This window comes from Schistocerca serialis, chromosome 4, assembly GCF_023864345.2.
Source record: "Schistocerca serialis cubense isolate TAMUIC-IGC-003099 chromosome 4, iqSchSeri2.2, whole genome shotgun sequence".
Lineage (NCBI taxonomy): Eukaryota > Metazoa > Arthropoda > Insecta > Orthoptera > Acrididae > Schistocerca > Schistocerca serialis.
In genome coordinates, this window is record NC_064641.1 from 770135226 (window position 1) to 770148287 (window position 13062).

The following is a 13062-nucleotide window of genomic DNA, read 5'->3' on the forward strand; positions in this document are numbered from 1 at the left end:
TAGTTGTAGTTCTCTTATGCCCATTTTCCCATTCTTACTTGCTGTGACGTAAGTATTCCCTACTGATCTTACATGATCACGCACATGAGAAAGAATCGTTTCGGGCAGAGCACCTCCGAATTCTCTCAGCATAATAAAAAACTTTCCACTCAATTTACCAACCAGATTAACAGTCGTCATAATTGTATACGAATGCGTTAGTTGGTTTGGTTCAACTGTCTTGGTAATCGTATCTCTAATTTCCAGGGTTCCTTTCATATTCATTATCTCTTTAAATCCCCAATGGACGTAGTTGAAAATAGGTTCCTTAGTGAACTATAAGTTTGTTTATCTCATCTACAAATTTTCGGGGCAATGTTTGTTACCTCGTTATGTGACGCTTTGTTTGAAATTTCGGTATCTTGTATCTTCCAATTCTGCAGCATTGTTTGAATTTATGCAACCATCCATTGCTTCCCTTGAAATCACTGTAATCTATGTCGCGCGCAATTTGATGTGCATAACGTAGAAGATCACTGTCATGCACATCCTGTCTAGATCTACAGCTACATGTCTGCTCTGCAAATCACACTTCAGTCTCTGGCAGCGGTTTCATCGAACCAGCTTCACACTAATTCTTTATTATTCTACTTTATAACAGCGCGGAAGAGAACGAACATCTTTGAGGTAATTCATAATGTTCAAACACAATATATGTTCCAAAATCCTGCTGCGTATCAACGTCAATGATATAGAGCTGTAATTTAGTGGATTTCTCCTACTATCTTTCTTGAATATTGACGTGACCTGTGCAACTTTCCAGTCTTTGGGTAGGGATCTTGATTACTAAGTATGGAGCTGCAGCATCAGCATACTCTGAAAGGAACCTAATTGGCATACAGTTTGGACCGGAAGACTTGCTTTTATTAAGTGATTGAAGTTTCTTCTCTACTCCGAGGATATCGACTTCTAAGTTACTCATGTTGGCAGCTGTTCTTTATTCGAGTTCTGGAATACTTACTTCGTCTTCTTTGGTGAAGGAATTTCGGAAGGCTGTGTATGGTAATTCTCATTAAGCAGCACTGTCATCGACAGTATTTCCATTGCCATCGTGCAGGGAAGGCACTTATTGTGTCTTTCCACTAGCACACTTCTCTTACGACCAGAATCTCTTCGGCTTTTCTGCCACGTTTCGGGACAAATTTTCGTCGTGGAAACTATTGTAACCATCTCGAATTGAAGCCCGCGCTAAATTTCGAGCTCCTGTAAAAGATCGCCAACGTTGGGGGTTCCGAATTCATTTAAATTTGGCATGCTTTTTTCGTTTATTCTGCAATAGCGTTCTGACCTGTTTTATTTACCATGGGAGAACAGCTCCTTCGTTTGTTAATTTATTTGACATTAATCTTTTAGTTGTTGTCGATATTACTTCTTTGACTGCAAGCCAGATCTGGTCTACACTTACATTGTTAATTTGGATGGAGTTAAGACTGTCTTTCAGCAAGGTGCCAAGCAAATTTTTATCTGCTTTTTCGAACAGATAAATTTTTCGTTTATTTTTGCGGGATTTGGGAGTTACGGTATTCAGTCCCATTACGACAGCCCTGTGTTTACTAATCCCTTATCAGTTTTGATGATTGTTATCAGCTCAGGACTATTTGTTGCTCGAAATAATTTTCAGAGCATGCGTTTAGCACATTTTCGGATGGTGTTTTATGCCTACATCCGTATTTAAACAAGTGATTTCGCCAACGTATCGAGGGTAAATTCAAGTCACCACCAACTGTAATTGTATGAGTCAGGTGCATGTTTGAAATTAGCTTCAAGCTTTCTTTGAACTTTTCAGCAATTGTTGATCTGATTTGGGAGGTCTGAAAAAGGATCAAATTATTATTTTATTCCGGTTGCCGAGAATATCTCTACCCATACTAGCTCACAGGAACTACCTACTTCAATTTCGCTACAAGATAAACTGCTACTAACAGCAACAAACACACCACCGCCACCTGTATTTAGCCTATCATTTCTGAACACCGCATTTACAAAAATTTCAGCTGAATTTATCTCTGGCTTTACCCAGCTTTCAGTGTCTATTTGAGCTTTAGTGCTTTCCATATATCTTGTAAATTGTACCGAGCGTGCTTTTAAAGAGCAAACATCAGTTTGTGTAAGAAGTGCACCTTGTCCTCCCATGAATATCCGTAGTTTTTCTTATAAACTATACTGTCATAATGCTGCGGACTTACTGGAAATCTGTTCGTCATTGTTTTTCTAATATGCCGCAGATAATCCTCCATGTACGCAATTATGTTAAGTACCCGTTCCTTGTACAACGACTGTCCTTTACTACGTTTCGCTGGGAACGAGATTTGTGGCTCCTTGCCCGACAAAAATGCTTGTTAAGCACGTATCGTCATCGTTGTACTACTCATGTACATTGTCCGCATAGTCGAGCATATACGACACCAAATAATTGGACTTTTGCGACCTCGCACTCAAGGGGTTCCTTGTCAGTTGTGCGACAGGATTCGCGATTTCATATCAGGAAGGTCACAGATCGTAACGACTGAGGGGAAGTCTTCGAGTAAGACGTAAGTATGGCGTTCCATAAGGGTGTGCTGCTCCTAATCTGTATAAACGGAGACAATCTCTTAGATTGTTTGCATATGATGCTGTCATTTAGTGTCTCCTAAAGCCATCAAAAGTTCAAAACCAATTGCAAAGAGTGAAGTCATCCACATGAGTACTAAAAACAACCCGCTAAATTTAAGTTATACAGTAAATCACACAAATCTAAAAGCTGTAAATTCAGGTAAACGCTTAGGTGTTACAACTACGAAGAAGTCGAATTGGAACGATCACATGGATAATGTGTAGAGAGCGAAGCAAAGCCTACGTTTCATCTGCAGAGCACTCAAAAAAGATGCAACAGATCTACTAAAGAAACTGCTTACGCTAGGCCTGTGTGTCCTCTTCTGGAGTATTGCTGCGCGGTATGAGACTCGCATGAGATAGTATTGTCGGAGGACATCGGAAAAGTTCAGGTACGGGCAACTGTGTTATCGCGAAATACGGGAAAGAGTGCGACCGATATGACATTCGAGTTAGGGTGGCAATCATTAAAATAAACGAGTTTTTCGTTCAGGCAGGATCTTTTCACGAATTTCAATCACCAACTTTCTGTTCCGAATGCAAAAATATTTTTGGCGCCTACCTACATGGACGTAAAAAACAGCCATCGTAGAAAATAAGTAAAATCAGACTTCGCACGGCAAGATTGTGTCTGTGTCTATTAGAGAGTGGAACGGTACAGAAATAATCTGAAGGTTGTTCGATGAGCCCTCTGCCAGGCATGTAATTGTGAACCTCAAGTAGTCACGCAGATGTAGATTAATCAGGTAAGCAAATAACATTAATATCATTACAAGATTAAAATATATTTCGCAGCTAGTAAGATTCTGGTTCAATGGTTCAAATGGCTCTGATCACTATGGGACTTAACTACTGAGGTCATCAGTCCCCTAGAACTTAGAATTACTTAAACCTAACTAACCTAAGGACATCACACACATCCATGCCCGAGGCAGGATTCGAACCTGCGACCGTAGCGGTCACACGGTTCCAAACTGACGCGCTTAGAACTGCACGGCCACACCGGCCGGCAGTAAGATTCTGTGACGTGATTGTAATGGCCTTTAAGTACTTTCAGGAAGAATTCGTGAAACGAAATAATATAAATTTTAATACTAAATAGCATTACTAAAGCAGATTTATCTTTCCATTTTCACAGAATAACTAGGTTTTCGTCTCAGTTCCAATATTTACTATTAATATTGTTTTATTGTGACGGGTCTCTAAAAAATTAATAAAGAAAGCACTTTGCTGAAACCACTTTTAGTTCATAAAGGTCAAAAAATTCAAAAAATTTATGGGAGCTGCATTTTACAAATTTTATTGGCTGATTTATCTGTGTACGTATATTGTTGAAGTGGGTGTCATGACTTCAATGCCAACCTGGTATAAGTCTCTCTCTATATATCTCTCTCTCTCTCTCTCTCTCTCTCTCTCTCTCTCTCTCTCCCTCTCTCTCTCTCTCTTTCTCGAGAAAATATCCGTGGCGATTTTATGCTTAAGAATTCATGGCGATAAATTCCTCCGTCATCTCAGTGCATCGTCACCACACACATATATCAAGTCACATGCTTTCCTCCGGACACCACAAGCGAACACCGCTTTATTCAAAGCTAACCTACACTCACTGCAAGCAAAAGACTGCAACAGTTCGACTCATTCAACGACAAACAATGTCTTTCCCCTTCAGTAAAGTTCTCTTTCAAACAAAGAAGATCTCCGGTCTACCTCTTCAGCAGGCACTAAGAGAAACTGGCAACCGTCCGGGATGGAGACGCTTGGTTCATGGGGTCACGACGCTCAGCAATGAGCACAACGACTTATGATGATACCTATTTCATTTGTAATTTGTATATTATTTAAAGCTTTAAAAGAAGTATCATAAAAATAATAAAAAATACAATTATAATTTGGCAGTGACAAAATGAATGCCTTTAGACAAATAGTACCCCACGCCACTAATCCACCACACAACAGTTTGCGGTGCGTTAGCTGATATGCTGAGATACTTTAAAACGAATTGCTTTTGAAATTGACAAACAAAAGAAAGAAAATTATGTGTTGTCGCTGCCTCGAATTTGCCGTATCGTTACAAATTGCTTTAACATGCTTTAAAGTTATCAGCTGGTGACCGGGCATAGTATCGCTAGCCGCTAAGAGTGCGTTTCCCCCAGATGCTTACATAATGTGTTAGACTGCAGTTGTGACTCAATAATACGTGGTCAATGGCTGTTGCCTTTTGATATTTCTGATTTGACTACGTATTACTGCAACGTTTATTGTATAAGTTTTCTTCATAGGTATTTGCTGCATTTGCGTTGCCATGCATCCGGCGTTAGCCGCTAAGTCATTAATATATAATATAAACGTAGGGTTGCATCGCACCGTGGAGCTCATCCGCAGTTTCTTGTGTGTCTGCGGACAACCTTTGTCCAGTTAACATTCAATGTTCTGTTAAGCTTTCCGATAGACTACAAACGTCGAATCCACTGCTTGCCTCCATTCATGGCTCTTATAATTAAATGTGCGGAAAAAATGATATAACACGATGTATCTGTGGTATAGCAATGATTCCGTGTGGCTCAGTGTCCAGGTGCAAGTCCTTCAACTGAACACCACTTTGGCGACTTGCTTGTCCATAACCCCAGTTTCTCATGAGTCCGAACCATGTTTTGTTCCTGGCGAATCTTCACGGCGAAATCCAGGTTAGAGGCAGAATGAAATATTCCATTGCCCGACCGGGATTCGATCCTGCAACTTTCTGGTTTCCAGGTAAGCGCTTTAACAGTAGACCACCATACCCGACATTTCCCTGGTCCGATCTGCTGTCTTTTTGTAGATGGATGTGGCCGGTGGTCCCTTGCAGTCCCTGTAGACACTTCTTTGTCAAGTTATGGGACATTATAATTAAGAAAATAACTAGTTCACTTCAGAATACAATTCAAGTCATCATTTGCATTGTACTCCTTTGGATAACGATTGTCATGATTTATTGCTATACAGAGTAACATTTATTCTGACGGGATGGATGATTTGAGAATAGGTTGCGAATAAAACCCGAAACTAGTCATCATCAAGTAATAAAAAGAGCTATTTTGCAACTTTGGCTGTTGGTCGTATTGAAATGGAACCATTTTGTAGTTTTCATTATAATGAACTCATCATTATGATGAAGTCATTAAGTTAACTATACACAGTAGCATACACCGTGTAAGAGGTAAAATTCTCGGTGATCCTGCTTAACTACCGTACCACCACACTCGCTTGACCAGACTGTACAGTTCGCTGCCCCATTCAGTCCTATCAACGGAAGTACTGTACATTTCACTTCTGAGCCCAGCTCAGACAGAGAAATCCATTGGATGGAGGACAGGTGATCATGAAGACCAAGGAACAGGGAGGCCAAGCCAGGTCAGTGGTGAAAGAGCTTTTCAGATGATGCAGTTATACATGAATTTGAATTTTCCTAGCATGTGAACCTACATGTAACGTGTCCTTTCATCATGAACTCAAAAAATGGCTCAGAGTACTATGGGACTTAACATCTATGGTCATCAGTCCCCTAGAACTTAGAACTACTTCAACCTAACTAACCTAAGGACAGCACACAACACCCAGCCATCACGAGGCAGAGAAAATCCCTGCCCCCGCCGGGAATCGAACCCGGGAACCCGGGCGTGGGAACCGAGAACGCTACCGCACGACCACGAGACGCGGGCATCACCATGAACTGTTTATACTGTTTCTGTCTGTTAATATCCTGCCAATGCAGCCCAAGTATAATGCTCTGACATTTATTTGTCCAGGGATGGGAAACCAGCTATAAAGTGACGTTACTTTATTAATCCGTTTATGAACTTTTAACATTAATTTTTAAGTGTTTATTTGCGCAACGGATTTTTATATCCTTTATTCATGAGGTGTCATCTGACTTATGTAATGTTATTGGAGAGAATCTGCTACAAGAAAACTTTTAAATTCTGATCACTGTAATTCCCGAGTCTTCTTGGAAGAATTACTCTGCTACGCATCCTTATAATCTACTCCGGGATAAGATTATGATGAGCTTAGCTTGAGTGCGTCAATCTTTGCTTGAGGATATTTCGTATATATGTCGTTACATCGAGTATTCTGAAGATACGGTGACCTTACACCTTGTTCCAATGAGCCTATTTCTTCAAAGATATCACAGCAGTATGGTGACGGCGGCAGTTGAATCTGGAGTCGACAGGTTTCCCCAAATCTACATATTCATGGAATACTCTTGACACGAACGCACGTAAAGAGTCCAGTGTATGCACTATCTGGAACATATCACATGACACGCCAGACTGTCCCATTTGCCGTGGCGACAGAAGCTCTTTTCATAGCGCAACGGGTATCTCTATGTATACTGCAAATAGGCGTATTCTCAATGTAGGCTACGTTACAATTGTGAGTAATCTTTACTTGTGTGTGTGTTATCGTAAATACAAACCTGGCAATATGGACTGACAACCTAAATGTGCCACTAAGCTTAAAGCCACATCATGTAGATGAAACTGAAAAGAATCTTGTGTATGTGAAAACCGATCTCATTCATATGCAAATAAATGTTGTTGTTGTTGTTGTGGTCTTCAGTCCTGAGACTGGTTTGATGCAGCTCTCCATGCTACTCTATCCTGTGCAAGCTTCTTCATCTCCCAGTACCTACTGCAGCCTACATCCTTCTGAATCTGCTTAGTGTATTCATCTCTTGGTCTCCCTCTACGATTTTTAGCCTCCACGCTGCCCTCCGATACTAAATTGGTGATCCCTTGATGCCTCAGAACACGTCCTACCAACCGATCCCTTCTTCCAGCCAAGTTTTGCCACAAACTCCTCTTCTACGCAATTCTATTTAATACCTTCTGATTAGTTATGTGATCTACCCATCTAATCTTCAGCATTCTTCTGTAGCACCACATTTCGAAAGCTTCTATTCTCTTCTTGTCCAAACTATTTATCGCCCATGTTTCACTTCCATACATGGCTACACTCCATACGAATACTTTCAGTAACGACTTCCTGACACTTAAATCTATACTCGATGTTAACCAATTTCTCTACTTCAGAAACGCATTCCTTGCCATTGCCAGTCTACAATTTATATCCTCTCTACTTCGACCATCATCAGTTATTTTGCTCAAATGGCACTGAGCACTATGGGACTTAACTTCTGTGGCCATCAGTGACCTAGAACTTAGAACTACTTAAACCTAACTAACCTAAGGACATCACATACATGCATGCCCGAGGCAGGATTCGAACCTGCGACCGTGCGGTCGTTCGGCTCCGGACTGAGCGCCGAGAACCGCTAGACCACCGCGACCGGCAGTTATTTTGCTCCCCAAATAGTAAAACTCCTTTACTACTTTAAGTGTCTCATTTCCTAATCCAAATAAATAAAGCAAGCCAATAATTTCACGCTTAGTGGACTTCGTCGGTGCGAACTGTTTGTAAAAAAACAGTAACTATTTAAAAAGAAAACCAAACTGTAATATTAACCTGTACAAGACTGTAATCTGAAACACACGAAAATTTCTGCACTGACATATGGCCCTGGTAAAATAAAGAAATTGACAGAACCTACATTGCGCAAAGGAAACGAAACAATGACTTATTGTGAATCTCACCTACAAAATGAAGTATTGGCACAAAGAGAAACACAACAAGTCTCAGTAACAGCTAGAAAAATACTGCTAAAAGCTAACTACAGTCGGTCCAGGTAAATTCTGTTCATAATCTTTACACAGAATGCCAATGAAACACATGACTCAATCTTTAAGATCTGAAATTTCGGTTAGGAAGGAACTCATAAAAAAAATATGGACTCATTATGAAAATTCATTTAATCTAGTAACTTCCATGGTACAGTAAATTAACTCAGATGATATATCAATAGCCGGCCGGAGTGGCCGTGAGGTTCTAGGCGCTACGTCTGGAACCGAGCGACCGCTATGGTCGCAGGTTCGAATCCTGCCTCGGACATGGATGTGTGTGGTGTCCATAGGTTAGTTAGGTTTAATTAGTTCTAAGTTCTAGGGGACTGATGACCTCAGAAGTTAAGTCGCATGGTGCTCAGAGCCATTTGAACCATTTGATATATCAATAGAATAATTATCAAACACTGAACTGTGACGAGGCTGAAGTGGACCAACAATACAAGTCTACAAAAACAAAAACATTACCTTGTTATTAATTTCAAAACCTTTTTTACGTCCGTTTGCTATCCAACCATTGTTCCGAGTAGTCATTCCTTCTCGTAATGCGTCTGTAACTCGCATAGTTCCAAAAGTGCTTCCATGCATTACACTGTACACTCCACTAACTCGCGCCTGCTGCACACCACAGCTATCCACTACTGACTGTCAAACATCCTACGATTCCACAGTGCTGCCATTGCAGACATAGATACTGTTGCCTAACAAATGTTTCTCTGTCCACAATTCTTCAAATTCATCAATTTCCTTTACAAATATTAACACATCCACTAACATCATCAAAAAAATAGCCATCTTACACGGTCTTTTCCATATATTCATCTATTCTCTGTATGTTACTGTGAAGTGTGTGGCGGAGGGTGCTTGCCATTTTACACTGTACTGGAGTTTATTCCCAGTCCATTCACAGAGAGAACATCGGAACACGAACTGCTTGAGCGGCTCTGTGCGAGCTACTGTCTCCCAAATTTTATGTTCGCGATCTCTGAGGGATAGACACGCAGGGGGCTGGAGATGGTCTCTGCGACGGAAAATGATTCTTGATGAGTGTACACAAAGAAAGGCAGTGGAATTAGTAACAGGTAAGTTCCCCTTGCGTGAGGGCCTCATAGCAATCCTGAAATACACTAACTGATAATAAAATGTGACGCACACAGAAGACATGATCGGATGATATGTAACTTCGCACACCTACATATCGTCGGTGGATATGTAAATGATTAGAGTTGCAATTCTCTGCGACAGATAGAATGGCAACGAGAATGTATTAGTGTTGTTACCCGGTCAGGTAGGTTATATATGGGCCGTGAGGTACCGCATACTCGTGTGAGACAGCGTTATCAGCACCTGACAGAGTTTGAATAGGGCACATTGTGGGTGTCCACTGAAGCAGCTGGACAGGTTGTGCAATATCCAGGTTTGTGGGGAATTCGGATGTGACAGTGGCCCGATGTTGTACTGCGCGGGAATTTGAGGACAGGCAAACTCCTGGCTGAGATTCAGGTCTATCAAGTCTTGCCACCACAAGGGAGGATCGCCGTACTGTGTACCAAACACAACTGCGCCTACCATCTGAGTACAAGCAATGAACATGCTGCAACACTCGGTGTCATTCCGCACCACTAATCGAACACTAGCAGCAGCCGGACTCGAGGATTAGCGCCTTATGAGTGTGCTGCCGTTAATACCACGACTGGGGAGGATGGACGGTGATAAGTGGCGTCGCACTGTACTCAGCGATGAATCGGGTTTCTGTACTACCCCGCACGACCGTCGTCGGTGAGTGTGGCGGCGAGTTAGAGAGAGAGCTCATTCACCCAAGGTTTTGGAGAGGCGCACCTGTGTTACTACAGGCGTCATGCAGTGGGAAGCCACTGGGTATGATTTCAGGTCGTTGCTGATTGTGTTTGTAGGCACTCTGACGGCGTAATGGTACATCACGGGCATCAGGCGTCTCCATAAGTCACCTCTCATGCTACAGTATCCTTGTGGCATTTTTCAACGGTATAATCCACATCCACACATGTCCCACGAACTGTGTGCATGATGTTGAGGTACTCCCATGGCCAGCAAGATCCTTAGATCTGTCCGCCCGATCGAACATGTGTGGGGCAAGATCGGGCGTCAACTCCGCCCAAGTGCCAGTATCCGGCACATCAAAGACTGGTTACAACAATTGTGGGCCAACTTGTCGACAAGAGATGATACAACAACTTTACGACACCCTCCCCATGTGAATACATCTGGGACAGAGGGACCCCAGCGGCATCCTAATAAGTGATATCCTACTGCCAAGTTCTTCGTAAATTTGACCCGATATTTTAATCACTGAAACAACGTCATATGCCCTCTCAAACTGTCCAGTTTAGCTTCCTCCTCCACGTTTTTTGACTAACAGTGTACTTCAAATAGCAGATACTGGAACAGAAACATTCCGTTTTGTAAAAAAAAAAAAAATGCTTTAGAAAATTCTGGGAATCCTTTTTTCAGCCCTGTTATACACTGAAGAGCCAAAGAAACTGGTACACCTGCCTAATAACGTGTAGGGCCCCCGCGAGCACGCAGAATTGCCGCAAGACGACGTAGCATGGACTCGGCTAATGTCTGAAGTAGTGCTGGAGGGAACTGACACCATTAATCCTGGAAGGCTGTCCATAAATCTGTAATCAGAAGAGTGTTACTGGAGTCAATGTGTAGCAATTCTGGACGTGCGGTGTGTCGCATTGTCCTCCTGTAAGTGCCCTAGTCCGTCGGAATGCACAATGGACTTGAATGGATGCAAGCGATAAGACAGGATGCTTACGTACGTGTCACCTGTCGTATCTAGACGTATCAGGTGTCCTATATCACTCCAACTGCACACGCCCCACACCATTACAGAGCCTCCACCAGCTTGAACAGTCCCCTGCTGACAATCAGGGTCCATGGATTCGTAAGGTTATCCCCATACTCATACACGTCCATCCGCTCGATACAATTCAGCAGACCAATGTGGGTGTTGACGGGCCCAGGTGAGGCGTAAAGCTTTGTGTCGTGCAGTCATCAAAATGGTTCAAATGGCTCTGAGCACTATGGGACTTAACTTCTGAGGTCATCAGTCCCCTAGAACTTAGAACTACTTAAACCTAACTAACCTAAGGACATCACACACATCCATGCCCGAGGCAGGATTCGAACCTGCGATCGTAGCGGTCGCGCGGTTCCAGACTGTAGCACCTAGAACTGCTCGGCCACTACGGCCGGCTGCAGTTATCAAGGGTGCACGAGTGGGCCTTCGGCTCCGAAAGCCCGTATCAATGATGTTCCGTGGAATGGTTCGCACACTGACACTTGCTGACGGCCCAGCATTGAAATCTGCAGCTATTTGTAAAACGGTTGCACTTCTGTCGCGTTCAACGATTCTCTTCATTCGTCGTTGGCCCCGTTCTTGCAGGATCTTTCTCCGGCCGCAGCTATGTCAGAGATCTGATGTTCCACCGGATTCCTGATATTCTCGGCACACTCGTGAAATGGTCGTACGGGACAATCGCCACTTCATCACTACCTCGGAGATGCTGTGTCACAACGCTCGTGTGCGGATTATAACATCACGTTCAAACTCACTTAAATCTTGATAACCTGCCATTGTAGCAGCAGTAACCGATCTAACAACTGCGGCAGACACTTGTTGTCTTATACAAGCGTTGCCAACCACAGCGCCGTATTCTGCCTGTTTTCACATCTCTGTATTTGAATATGCATACCTATACTAGTTTGGCGCTTCAGTGTATTTCATTCCGTAGATACCGTTAGGATGACTTTTAGACTAATAGTAATACGCACAAAGCTATTTAAATTATCAATTTTCGCACTCTCGCAGACTGATCATGGAGAAACCTTAAAGCAGGCTGCAATAGAGAGTGTATTTTCTCACCTTCTCTGTTGTGATTGACATAATATAGCTGTAAATGTAGAAACACGAGACGCCATAAGTGTTTTGCCCCTATAGATGGCTAACCAAAGCTTCTATTTCGATCCGTGCAGAAACTCTGCGAACGCTTTCGCGGTGTGGAAGTACTCCAGAGCCTTTCACCTGCGTCCTTCTGACTTTTTATGTCACCCGCACGCAAGGCCGAGGGGAAAGTTGCAGCTTCCGCTCCACATGTTGCGTCACTCTCTCGTCGCTTCGTGCCGATGGGGGGTGGGGGGTGGGGGCACCGCAATTCCGCACGTCGCGTCCGAGCAATGAGACCCGTCATTAGCTACGACCTGCTTTCTGCGCCTTTGCTATTTGCTTTGCCTTTCTACTGCTGACACTTTTCTCCCCACTGTTCTCATAAATTGCTCAGCAAGAAACAGCGCTATACAGGGTGTTACAAAAAGGGACGGCCAAACTTTCAGGAAACATTCCTCACACACAAAGAAAGAAAATATGTTATGTGGACATGTGTCCGGAAACGCTTACTTTCCATGTTAGAGCTCAATTTTATTACTTCTCTTCAAATCACATTAATCGTGGAATGGAAACACACAGCAACAGAACGTACCAGCGTGACTTCAAACACTTTGTTACAGAAAATGTTCAAAATGTCCTCCGTTAGCGAGGATACATGCATCCACCCTCCGTCGCATGGAATCCCTGATGCGCTGATGCAGCCCTGGAGAATGGCGTATTGTATCACAGCCGTCCACAATACGAGCACGAAGAGTCTCTACATTTGGTACCGGGGTT